The 13,522-nt window shown below is 49.1% G+C and overlaps 1 long non-coding RNA gene across 1 annotated transcript; it reads left to right on the forward strand.

Annotated features, from left to right (window-relative positions):
* The first annotated feature begins 725 nt into the window (after window positions 1-725).
* LOC134481563 (uncharacterized) lies at window positions 726-2,329 on the forward strand. The gene is made up of 2 exons (XR_010057213.1): window positions 726-883; window positions 1,852-2,329. It is a non-coding gene; the product is annotated as an uncharacterized LOC134481563 (long non-coding RNA).
* Window positions 2,330-13,522: the final 11,193 nt, after the last annotated feature.

Here is a 13,522-nt window from a genome sequence, read left to right on the forward strand (position 1 = left end):
GGGAACAGTGGGCTGTGATATGCCTCATGGACAAAGTATGTAAGGTAGATAATTTTTTTTAAATTTTTATTGTCTTTGTTATATACACTGTAACTGTCTTCAGACACACCAGAAGAGATCATCAGATCCCATTACAGATGGTTGTGAACCACCATGTGGTTGCTGGGATTTGAACTCAAGACCTCTGCAGGAGCAGTCAGTGCTCTTAACCACTGAGTTATCTCTCCAGCCCAAGATAGATAGTTTTCATGGAGGGTTGCCCTTTAGTGCTGTTGCCTATGAATTCATTGTTAATGGGCAGTATGTATTCAACATGGCGTCTTTAAGCAGAAATGCCCTCAGTATACGCTATGAACTCATTAGTAGATAATCAGATGGTGTCCAGGGGCTCCTGGGAACCAATCCCTAAGTTTCTCCTAGGAGCAAAGGGTTGCTGATTGAGTATGCAGGGTACCATAATTCCTGCAAATATGAAAACACCTATAGTTACTTCATTACATGTCAACTGTCGTTCATAGGTAGTGCAGTTGTGAGCCTTCGAATCCCCATGCGCCTGGAAATGGGAGGCTCAAGTAAGCATACTCAGAGACGCTCAGCCCAGCTTCTCTGTTCCTGCCCGGAACTTCCTTCATGAATACTTAGTTCACTGGGTTCCAGTCAAAGGCCAGCATGGCTCTTGGTGACTCACAAAGGTTCTTTTTACTGACGTGACCTCATCAGATCCTCTCAACAATAGCAGGGTGGTGGCATCGCAGGCTCGGTTCTTCAGATGAGCCTGGAGTTCACCGAGGCTAAGAAAGCAGCCCAAGGTCATCCAGTATGTTGGCAAGCGGAGCCAAATTTCACTGTCTTTCCACCAGGAAACTTAGACGCTGTGGAGGAGGTAGGAGCCAGACCTTGTTGTTGATGCTTCACTGTGAACGAGTGCATTGAAGTCCCTAAGGAAACTGGCCGGGAGCTGGTGAGGGATAAACATCTTAGCGCCCGCCCACTCTCCAGCCTCTGCCTCTGCTTGCAGCTCCCTCACGCCTCCCACCCTCCTCAGTCTGCAAACCCCATGGGAAGCTCCCTACCTCACCGGCTTAGTCACCGTCCTAAAAACCAATTCTCAGTCTCCTGCATCCTGAGAGCCAACAGGATGTGTTTGCCTGCAGGAGGGTCCTGTCCCCACTTGCTTGCCAACATTCACGGGGAAATCGGCCATCAGAAGAGAGCAGATTTTTGTCTGTCTCAGTCAGTCACTCTAACATTTCCTTCTGAGAAAGCCACGGCCTTGGGGCTATGGATCCCCTTCATTTCCCGATGCCCGGCACACTCCCAGCGTTCCCTCCTTCCTCACCTAGGGACGGCATTCTGGGTATGCTTTTTTTCCCTTTCAGCGCATTCTTTTTCAAGAATTTATTATGACCAAATAAACATAGTAAATTTTACCTATGATCACGGTGGCCTGCACTTATAATCCTGGCACTTGGGTAAGTAAAGGCAGGAGGATTATGAGTTCAAGGCCAGCCTCAGCTATGTAGCAGGGTGAGCCCAGGCCATAAGAGGCTCTGCCTCAATACTCAAATCATATGCATGAATACATGACTAAAAGTTCCCATGTCGATCGCATCTAAGTGTAATGTCACTATTCAGGGACACTAAGAACATTCACCATGGGGTGTGACGGTTGGGTCAGCATTAGTCCGAGGCACCAATCATCTGGCAAAACGGGAGCTCTGCTGGAGCCCCCACCCCCACCCCTTTTTGCCCTGAAAACCTTCCTTCCATGTTTTGCCTGCTGAATTTGACTAGGAACCCCACAGGACGGGAACCGTGTAGCATTTGTCTTTTTGTGACTTGTTTTCTCAGTAGCATCATCAGAGTTCGCCCATGTTGTAGCTGCCTTCAGACGCTTCTCCTTTTTGAAGATGGAACCGGATTCCATTGCGTGCAGACGCCATATTGTGCTGGCCCATTTCTCCGTCCCTGGGCCTCCAGCTGCCGTGATTCAGTGGTAATGGGCAGGAGTGTACGGATATCTCTTCAAGATCCTACTTGAGTGTTTGAAACAGCACCTCACTTACTCTATAGCCCAGCCTGGCCTCAAACATAATCCTCCTGCCTCTTCCTCCCAGAATGCAGGGTTGATTGGTGTGTCCCACCGTGTCTGACTCACTTCCAAATGTTTTGGATATCTATGTCCAGAAGTGAAATTCCTTCCAATAAAAATTTTTTTCTTTTCTTTTTTTCGGAGCTGGGGACCGAACCCAGGGCCTTGTGCTTGCTAGGCAAGCGCTCTACCACTGAGTTAAATCCCCAACCCTCCCAATAAATTTTTTTTAATTAAGAGTTTTAAAATGTATTTATTTTATATGTCTGAGTGTTTGCTTACGGGTTTGTGTGTGTGTGTGTGTGTGTGTGTGTGTGTGTGTGTGTCAGACGTCTGTCTGCCATCTGATGAGGTCAGAGAAAGGTTCGGATGCCCTGGAACAGGAGTTACAGTTACATCTAGAGACCCACCGTGTGGATGCCGAGAACTGAGCCCAGGTCCTCTTGAAGCAGCCAGGTTTCAGTCTCTCTCCAGCTCCTGGTAATGGGAAGCCAATTTTACCATCTCACTTTTCAGATGTGTGACCCTGCTACATTGTTTCCCTCAGGGCTAACCCACTGGCTTTCCACCAACAATGCCCAGGTTCCAGTTCCTCCAATTCCAGCCACCATTGATTCTTTCCTCTGAACCATCCCGATGAGTGGTTCTAGGTTTTTATTTATTTTTGAGACATTGTCTCTATATGGGTCAGGCTGGCCTTGAACTTGCAACCAGCCTGCTGATTCTGTCTCCAGGATGCCGAGGTCACAGGTGTGTGTTTCCATACCAGGTTGGCATGCAGTTTCGATTTGCATTTCCGTAATGGATGGTGGAGTTGGATATTTTTTAGGTGTTTATTGAACATCTATGTAGCTTCTCTGGAGAAATGTATCAATCTGTTCAAATCCTTTAATCAGTGGCCATGAAGTTGACTGCTCCATTTCACACTCGTGTAGGACCTTCTCTAGAGCCACCTTTTGCTGTTACTTTTATTTATTTCCTGGTGTTACGAGTCAAATTTGGGGCCTGATGCATTACAAACAAGGGCTCTACTACTGATCTACACTGCCAGCCTTATCTATCATTTTAATTACCATTTTGTTATATGTTTAATGTTTCTGTATTACTCATTCTATATTATTCATAATAAATGAATATTCATGTATGAATATTTTATACATAGATCTCATATACATATGGGGGGGAGAGAGAGAGAGGCTGACCTGGAACTTGCTATGTAGCCCAAGATGATATCAAATTTGTAATTGTAATTCTCCTGCCTCAGCCTCTTGGGATTATAGGCACATAACACTGTGCTCACTTTAGTTTATAATAGTTGATAATGATTATTTCTAAGGTTTGCTAACTTATCCTGAAATCTAGTTGCCACTATAATGTCATTAGAAGGTGAGCCCTGACTGGGCAGTAATGGCTTCTTTAATCCCAGCACTCAGGAGACAGAGGCAGGGGGATCTAGTTCCAGGAAAGCCAAGGTTACATAAAAACCTTGGGGAGGGGAGAGAGAGGAAAGGGGGGAGGGGGAAGGGGGAGAGATGGGCCCCTTTTAGAGCAGACTTGGTCATGAAGACTCTGCCTTGAGAGTGGTTTTTAAAGGCCTTTAAAAAGGATTTTCAGTAGACTTTAGCTGGGGCTGTCCATACTTGGAGTCTAAGCCCTTCTGAAACTGAGGCAGGAGAACTGCCTAGGCTGGAGTTAGAAGCCAGCCTGTGCTACATAATGAGTTCGAGACCAACTTGGGCTATACAGTGTGTTTGAGGCCAGTCTGTGCAACACAAGATCCTACCTTTCCCCAAAAATGCTAAAACAAACAAGTGAACGAACAGACAGACAAACGGCGTTCAGCAGTGTGTTGTGGGGTCTCTTTCTTGCCTGTTTATTTCTGCTGTGTGGGAAGGTAACGTGAAGCTCCTTGTCAGATATCAGCACCTGATCTTGGGTTCCTCTGACTCTAGAACAGAGAACCAATAGGTCTTTATAGATTATAGATTCCCCCATTCTGGGCATTCTGTTCCAGCCATTCATGATGGACTAGATGGTGATGGTGATGGTGATCATGGTGGTGGTGGTGGTGGTGGTGATGGTGATGGTGGTGGTGGTGGTGGTGGTGGTGGTGATGGTGGTGGTGGTAATTGCCTCACCTTGGCCTCAAATTCTTTTGCCATCCAATCCTTTTGTTTTTAACTTTTACATGAGCTGTCATACCATGTCCCCCTGGCTTATGATTCTTCGATGGGTGCCGTATAAATGCTTGCTGCCCTAGCACCTGCTGTCACCTGTACACCCACTTCCAGCTGCATCGTCTGGTGCACAGGCTAGCCTTTCGCATCCCAGCGAGAACAGAGCGCTTGGCGTCTCCTTTGTCTCACCACTTTGCTCTCTGCTCTGCTCTTGGGTCTCTAAAGCCTTCTTACTGATGGACTGACAAGCTCTTGTACTTCCTACGTAACCTAGCTTGGGGGTGTTGTCTCTCTGAGGCACCACCCCCACCCCATCCCCACTCCGTCCCCCACCCCCACTCTGCTGTTGACCAAATCCAGGCCCTTGCACATGCTAGGCCTGTGTGATTCACTGAGCTGTAACTCAAGAAACTTTTCTTGAGACAAAGTTTCCTTGTGTAGCCCAGGCTAGCCTGGGAGCTTAAGACTCCCCCTGCTTCCTGAGTTCTGGGGTTAGTGAATTATGCTACTGTGCCTAGCCATGTTCTCCTTCCTCACTGGACAGGAAAGCACAGCTCTCATTAGGCATGTCACAAATGTCTGAGGGAAATTTTTAGATTTGTGTGGCAACAAAAGTAAGTTTAGACTTTGGTTTGACTCTCACAGAAGTCACATGTGTTAAGCTCAGGAAGGGGATAGGAGACATGTTTCAGTCCAGGCTGAACCCCTGAATTATTCTGAAGGGATCATATCAGGAAGTGGAAGTGCTGGTGTGAGAGAAATGTCATGTTGTCCCAGGGTATGAAACTCTGGGCTTCCTGGACTCCACTAGTCACCCTGAAATCTCTATAATATATTGAAAGTGATACAATATTGAAATTTATATTAAATGATGTATCTTTCAATAGTATAAACAGCTGAATGAATTTTCTTCAGCCAACCTTTGCTCTTCTGAACAATTAAAACCAGGTCTACTTGCTCCCTGTTCCACACTGCCCTCTAGTGGCAACTAGAGGTCTAAGGGGCCTTCAGGTTTTCCCAGCAGTCTCTTGGCCTTGTCTAGAGAGGAAGAGGGGCCGTGTGTGTGTGTGTGTGTGTGTGTGTGTGTGTGTGTGTGTGTGTGTGTGTGTGTGTGTGTGTGTGTGTGTGTGTGTGTGTGTGTGTGTGTCTGTGTGTCTGTGTGTGTGTGTGTGTGTCTGTGTCTGTGTCTGTATGTCTGTGTCTGTGTCTGTGTGTCTGTGTCTGTGTCTGTGTCTGTGTGTCTGTATGTCTGTCTGTGTGTGTGTCTGTGTGCTGGGGGGCCGGGGTCCAGTATGCCCCAAACACAGTCTCTCTAAGTGCTTGAAGACAACTATGCACACAGTACAGTGTTCTCTTCCTCACGTATACTTGACACCTCCAAGAGATTATGGCTGTCAAAAATGTGGTGCATGGCTGTGTGGTGATGGCGCAGGTCTTTAATCCCAGCACTCAAGAGGCAGAGGCAAGCAGATCTCTGAGAGTTCAAGGCCAACCTGGTCTATGGAGAAAGTTCCAGGACAGCCAGGGTCACACAGAGAAACACCGTCTTGGGGGTTGGGGATTTAGCTCAGTGGTAGAGCGCTTGCCTAGGAAGCGCAAGGCCCTGGGTTCAGTCCCCAGCTCCGAAAAAAAGAACAAAAAAAAAAACAAAAACAAAAAACAAAAAAAAACAAAAAAAAAAAACAAAAAAAAAAAAAACACCGTCTTGAAAAACTAAATAAGAAGAATGTGGTGCATGAATGGACATGGGCTTCACAAGTCCCCAAAGAAAGCCCTGCCTTCTCTCTGAGAAGTGGAGAACAGCACAGCCAGTGAGAGCCTGCGGGGAACTCCTGGGTTAGCCTCAAGGAAAACTGAAGCTTAAGAAAGTCAAACGTTCCCTGTGGGTAGACTGGGGTTGCAGTCGATGCTGGCATGTTCATCCAGAGGCTGCATTTGCTGCTCTTCAAGCCTCCCCTGGTATTGATCCAGAGGACCTCACTGGGAGCAAGGAATTCGAGCAGAATACGAAGGGAGGGGTGGGTGAGAGCTGAGAATGGAAACACATCTGCCTGCTCATCAACTGGGTGGGGCAGAGGGAGGAGAGGGATCGGAATGGGAGATGGAACAGTCATAACGTAGCCAGTTACTTGGAAGTTTCCATCTACAAGTCACTCACGTCTTCTGTACCACAGACACACAGAGTCCTTCAATGCTCCATCTGGCGGCGAGCAGAACTTCATCTTTTTCTCCAGGAACCTCAGCTTCTAGATACACCCAGAGAAGAACCAAGACAAAGGCAAAACAACAACGACGACGACGACGACGACGACGACGACGACGACGACGACGACGAGGAGGACGACGACGACGACGACGACGACGAGGACGACGACGACGACGACGACGACGACGACGACGACGACGACGACGACGACGACGACGACGACGACGGCGGCGACGGCACATCCCCACAGACACTTCCTTGGGGCTCAGCAGGTAAAAGTGCTTGTAGACAGACCTGGCTACCTGAGTTCAGTCTCTGAGACACATGTGGTGGAAGGAGACAATCAATTCTTATAAGCTCTGACCTACACACACACACACACACACACACACACACACACACACACACTAAATAAATAAAGAAATAAAGAAATAAATCAGTAAAGTTTTGAAATGACTTGGTTGATTTTTATTAATGACTGGAACTTTTCAAGGCTAAACACTGCACTTAAGTTTTTGATTATCTTATATTTATCTGTTATTTATCTGTCTATCTACACTTTCCTGATTCGTCAAGGACATACTTAAGAAAACCAGTGTTTTCCTCAGTGAGTGTTGCTGGGGAAAAGTACCCAATCACAGGTACAGGTAACTTCTCAATCACTTTGGTTCCATTGTCTTTTTTTTTTAAAAAGATTTATTCATTTATTATATATAAGTACACTGTAGCTGTCTTCAGACACACCAGAAGAGGACATCAGATCTCTTTACAGATGGTTGTGAGCCACCATGTGGTTGCTGTGATTTGAACTCAGGACCTCTGGAAGAGCAGTCGGGGCTCTTAACCACTGACCATCTCTCCAGCCCTGGTTCCATTGTCTTGATTCAAGCTAAGGCACTAGTGGTTTTTCTCCATGGCTGCATGGGTACCTTCTATGCAAATGTCAACTAAGTATAAAAATGGTCAGCAATATAACCAGGTCCTAGCAGTCCACACTGTGAGAAACACTGCTTTAGATTCTTCCACAGGATGGCCTTGATGAGGATGTCTCAAAATGGCCAACAACAGCTTCATTGTTAGCACTTATGCTGTGAGATTTATGCCCTCCAGTGACCACTCTGGCTACACTTCTGCCTGCAGGACTGCACCCCCTGGTGGATGTCCCATGGCATTTGCAATTAGGGCCTTGGGCTACCAATTCTGTACCTGAACCTCAGATGAAGATGGTGGAGGTGGTGAAGATGCAGTTGGGGAGAGAGGGGGGTGGGGGGATCTGTGTTGAGAAGGAGATGGAGGAGGGGAGCTCCTCTTTCTTCTACAGCAAGAGGTATAGCAGCTGTCTCTGCATAGAAAGAGTGGGAGCCCATGAAAGCACACCTTCAAGAGGAGTTTGGAAGACATTATTCTTCCTGGCTGGAGTCCTGAAGGAACTTCATTAAGCTTGCCAACCAAAGCAGACCTCCCTGGCCAGTCACTTGCCACTTAAGTAGCAGGTCAGCAACTTGAGTCAGTTGATTAAAACAGGAACATGTGGTTGAGCAGAAAGGAGAGGCATTGAGTTTGAGGGGAATGGAGAGGGAGTTGGAGCAGGCAGGGGACTCACAGACCCTTAGCTTGTATCAGTGCCTGCTTTCCTGGTACCTGGACCTAGCCTGGTATGGGACTGAGAGGGAGTGGCCATTGCTTAGGATCCAAGCATGATAATCACAAAGGCCAGGTCCCCAGTTCTTGTTTCTTTGTATGTGTGAGCACACTGTTGGATGGCATCTCCTATGCCAAGGTCAAGCAGGATTGGGGATGCTCCCACCCCCCTGGGGACAGCTGGTACCAAAAGCCCGGACAACATAGATTCCTAGCCAGCCTTCTCTCTGAGCTTTGAGCCCCTCACCTTCCTTCAGGACCCCCAGAAAAAGCACAGATCCCTTCTGAGCTGGGAAGTGACTCCTTGCGCTGTGTCTGCTCAAGAAGGCACCTCTCAGTGCCGTCTGTCTGTCTGTCTACTCAACTAGTGAACCTTGGTTGAGCACCTACTATGTATGTCCCCAAGGGGAGAGGAAACAAAAGAATGAAGGCTGGGGTCTACACTCCAGTTCCTCCCAGGGAAGGAAAAGGATGATGTCAGCGTTGGGGTGGGAAAGAGGGACATGAGGCAGGTGGTAGGGCCAGGAGCATGGGCACCAGGGGTGACTGGGCAGATTGAGGGTTGGAGGAAGTCTGGAGAGAAGGACACCCCGACAGTAGTGCCAAAGCCCATGGCCAGTGCTGTGGGAGCAAGAAGCCAGGGAAGCCATGAGGGATGTGAACCGACTCCATAGCGGTGTCACATCCTTCCACGAGCGGGAGAGGCTCTGGCTGCAGCCAGGAGAGCAAGACACTGGCTATGGCCAAGGCGGAACTGGTGCCATGGTCTATGCAGACTAGGGACCTCAAGGTGGGGCAAGGCAGACACTAGGGCTCAGCTGACTTTCAAGAGTGGCCCACGGTGGTGGTAGCTGTAGCTTCCTGTGACCCAGAGGACAGAGGGAACAGGTTAGCGACAGACACATGACTCAGATGGTAACTAGCAGGTGAAGAATGCTTTCGAATGCCTGAGTGAAGGTGATGGTCAGTGGCAGGCCTCAGACAGGAATCCAAGAGGAACGCTGAGACAGACTGTTGGGGGCATGGAGTCTATTAGAGGAGTTAGTTATTGATGCCTTGGATAGACAGACAGACAACACTGTGGCAGGACCCTTAGGAGTCCAGACCCCAGCACTGAGGATAGATAGCATGGTTGAAACTTAGAAGAGAGGAGGTTAGAGCCCATGCAGTAGAAGTGGGCATCTATACTATACTGAGATGAACTGATGGCTCGGGGCTTTATGATATACAGCTCAGCTGCCTGGCTCTCTGACTGCCAGGTAGGAGGCAGGGAAGGGCAGCAGGATGTGTGGCCAACAGTACTCGCTTTGATATAAACTCACTTCCCTGGGTAAGAAATCCTGGCACCAGGAAGTCTGCTGGCTAGAGATTCACAGGCTGCCCCTCCAGTGTCTACATGTCCATATCTAAGATAGGGGTAGGGCTGCTATAGGTAACGTTGGCCTGAATAGCAGCTGCATTCTAACATTACGTTCTTTCTTCATTTATTTGGGTTTTCTTTTTCTTTTTCTTTTTTTAAAAATTGCATCTATTTTTAATTTATTATTAATATATATATATATATATTCTGCACTTAGATATATGTTTATTTTTCAAGATGGGTTCCTCTGTGTAGTCCTGGTTGTCCTGGAACTCGCCCTGTAGAGCAGGCTGTCCTTGAACTCAGGGATCTGCCTCCTTCTGCCTCCCTAGTTCTGGGATTAAAGGTGTGTGTCACTACACCAGGTTCTAGCATTATATTCTTAAAGTCAGGAGGCTCCCTTCTCCTCCAGCCTTCTCTTTGCTTCTGTCTGAACACTGGCCAGGTGGAGCAGCCCCGTCAGGGACTCTATCTTCCCTACCTTGCTCTTAGCTTCCTAGCCCCAGGACAAAGCTCCTCCTGATGACAAAAAGGACAATTATTCCTGTTCCTCCTGGACTGCTCCTTGTGGGGTGGGGAGTGTAAAAGCAGCAGGAAGGGGAGGGGAGGTCAGAAGCCCCAGGGCTGGGCCCCTCTGGAGGTCTGGGCGTGGCTTTTTTGGGCTGCTCCGTGCCTGGTACTTACAGAATGAACACACATGCATAGCTGAGAAATGGGTTACTGGAGACCTACATAATTCTCTGGGAATGGAGGGTGGTATGGGAGGATGGGTCACGGAGCTGCTACTCTCTACCCACACCTAGAGTCTGCTTTGGAGCAAACTCAGGCCATATTTGGGCATTTTACCCCATGTTGTGTTTGCCCAGAAGGGGACCTTTTTGAGTGATTGTCAGACCAGTGATACCAGCCAGACCTTGTTAAAGACATACATTTCCAGACCTGCCTCAGCCCTGCTGAAGCAGAAACTTGGAAGTTGAGGACCAGAACTTATGGTTTAACAAGCCTTCTGGCACATTCTGAGGCATCGTGGTTTAGAAAAATCGCTGGGCTAGCATGGGCTCGCTCTGTTGTGCACCATGTTGAATCCTGCAGGGGCAGGCAGATAGAGAGTAAAGACCCTGTCACCGGCCCCTTGAGGCAACTTTCCCAGAGGAAAGTTAGACTGGGTACGCCTGAAAGCTAAGGCGCACAGCGCCTAGAATCAGGTGATCTGTGCAGGAGACCCAGGAGAGCTGAGGCAAGCAGGTCTGGGGGGGAGAGCTGCCTCTACATTGTGTGTGTGTGGTGGTGGTGAAGCAGCAGTATAGAGGGGAGAAACACCGCAACTCTAGAAGCCTGCAAGCTCAAAGGTGCAGGTATAGAAACCATAGAGTCTGGGTTTCTATAGAGTAAAGAGGCCAGTGTCCAGGTGCAGGGCAAGCTGAAAATATCATAGGAGAGGCCTGAGAGTTGTGGTCACCAGGCTGCAGGCAAGGGGCGGCGTACTGGGCATGCGCAGTGGGCAGGGCGGGGCCGCATTGGGCGAGCTGCGTGCTGACCTGGTGTCCTAGTTCCCAGGTTCACTGACTGTTCAGATGCCAGTCTAAAAAGGATTTGTTTATGAAGGGTGGCACCCACACCTGGTTTGCAAGCTCTCTCCATTTCCATACCCCACGCCCCTTTACCCTGCCCCACAGGGGCAGCCCGAACCTTACCTACTTATTACAGGGATTTCTGGCCGGGCAGCCTCTTCTGCAGGGACCTGCCAAGGCATGGCCCAGTCCTAGGCTCAAAGCACGAAGGCCCAAATGACAACTTGAAGGCAGCCTGGGGTAAAGAGTGGGGGTCTGGGGATTTAGCTCAGTGGTAGAGCGCTTACCTAGGAAGCGCAAGGCCCTGGGTTCGGTCCCCAGCTCCGAAAAAAAGAACAAAAAAAAAAAAAAAAAAAAAAGAGTGGGGTCTGCCTTGGGCGCCCCTTGTCTGTCCATCCCAGTGCATGGCTGGAGGCAGGAAGTAGCCAGAGAGGCCAAAGCAGATTTAGTGCAGAATGGAGTCAGGTTTAGCTCAAGGAGCAGGGAGCCGGAGGGAGAAGTGAGACAACAGGTTTGGGCAGAGGGTGTGGGAGGAAGTCCGAGGCGTGGGAGGTAGCAGAGAGTACAGTGTGAGAAAAGCAGCCGGGTTGAAGGTGGCAGGGCCCACCCTGCTGCTGCTGGAGCCTGCTGGAGCTTGAAGGTTCCCACCGCCTCTCCGGGTGGGTTTATTCATTCACACCCCCGAATTCCCTCTCTGCCCACCACTGGCATCCCTGTAGCACAAAGAAAATCTTCCTCCTCTTGGAGTCTGAGAGCTGAGAACAGAGACTGTGAGCTATTTCTGGCTCGACAGACACAGACAGACCTCCGATAAGAATCAGTAACACAAAGCAGTACATTGGGTTTTAAGGAGCTTTGGGTCCCAAGGAGTTTTGAGTCCCAAGGCTGGTCCATTCAAATTTTCAGTAGGAAAATTGAGAACGTTGAAGAAATAAACATTAGAGTGTTTACGGAACAGTTCATGTATGCCAGGCTGTTACCAGGCACCGGGGTATATTTTTTGACCTGGCCTCCTCCTCTTGCTAGGGGTCATTGTGAAAGTTGCTCACTTACTGTGAGTTCCGTTTTCTCATCAGTGCGATGGGTTTGATAAAAACGGCCACCTCAAGAGTAATTCTGAGGCTTCGGTGAGGATACACTAAAAGGCCAGGGAAAGAGCACAGCGGCAGAGTGCTTGCCTAGCATGCTCGCCGCCCTGGATTCAATCCGGAGCATCAGAATACACTAAGAACTTAATATCGGCTAAGGGCTTGCCTCATGCCAGACCTTTGCAAAGCCCTTTGTACACATTACCTCACCGCAGCCCCACAGCAATCCCCTGAGGTAGACACTATTATTATCTCCATTTTATGGATGAGGAAACGGAATCTCACAAGGGTCAAACTGCTCAAGTTACACCAGATCAGATTTGCTGGGAGTGAGGCTGTCTGTCTCCAAGCTCCAGGGTTGACTCACTCTGCTAGGTTTTCCCTCCAGTGACAAGGGCCCTGGACACACTGAGGTGTGACAGCCTTTCTTTGTTCTGGCTAATCTCTCTTCCTCCATCCCCTCCCCTCCCCCCTCCCTGGGTCTACCGCAGACAACTGATCCCAGGGCAAGGCTGGAGTGGAATGGGTGTGGAGAGGGGGCTCCAGTTTGGCTGTCACTGAGGCATGGTCCCTGAGCAGTGTGGGAGAGCCTGCTGGCAGGACAAATGGGCCGGCTTTGTCATTTGCTAATTTCGGTTCTTCTGCTTTCCAAACAACGCCAGGGCAGCTGGGGCTGGCTGACAGGTGTCTTCCACTGGGACTGTCCACCCTGACTGTACCACCCATGGCCTGGTAGGCCTTAGCTCTTCTGGCAAGATACTTCATCCTCCCATACCCTGTAGTCTTTCTCGCCACGGGAGAGGCAATAATGACATTGGAAGCCAGTGTGACCAAAGGTCGCATACTCCACCTAGGCTCTCTTCTTCCACTAACCCATTCTGGGTCTCTTTCCTGCCCCACCCTTCCCTCCCAACCTAGAAAGCCCCGATACTCCTGCATTCTTCTTCCCTTTCTCCTTGCAACCCAAACTGTCCTCAAACTCATAGCCACCCTCCTGCCTCAGTGTTGGGATTATGGGTATGCACCACTGTGCCCCTCTTTTGTCCTGTTAGTTTCTCATTGAGTTGAGGGACATAGAAGTTGTGACTGTGGGGGTCGGTCAGTCTCTGGAGTCCCAACTTCTATCAACACTGCCTTAGAGTCCTTGGACTTTTAAAGAAGCTAAAGGAAGTTCATCCGTGTTCAGTGCAGGAGTTCCCCAGAAGGCAAAGGGCAGTTCCTTGGAAGCCAGGCTCCCTTAAGGTCATGGCATACTCCTAAGCCAGCTTACCAATGAGAAAGGTTCTAAGGGCCCTGGGGGGCTGGCTTACTTAGACCTTGAGTCTTTATTCGGGTTAGGTTCTGGAAGGTTGGCATTAAGGTTGGGGACGATGCCGAGACGAGGGTG

This window comes from Rattus norvegicus, chromosome 13 (genome assembly GCF_036323735.1).
Source record: "Rattus norvegicus strain BN/NHsdMcwi chromosome 13, GRCr8, whole genome shotgun sequence".
Classification (NCBI taxonomy): Eukaryota; Metazoa; Chordata; class Mammalia; order Rodentia; family Muridae; genus Rattus; species Rattus norvegicus.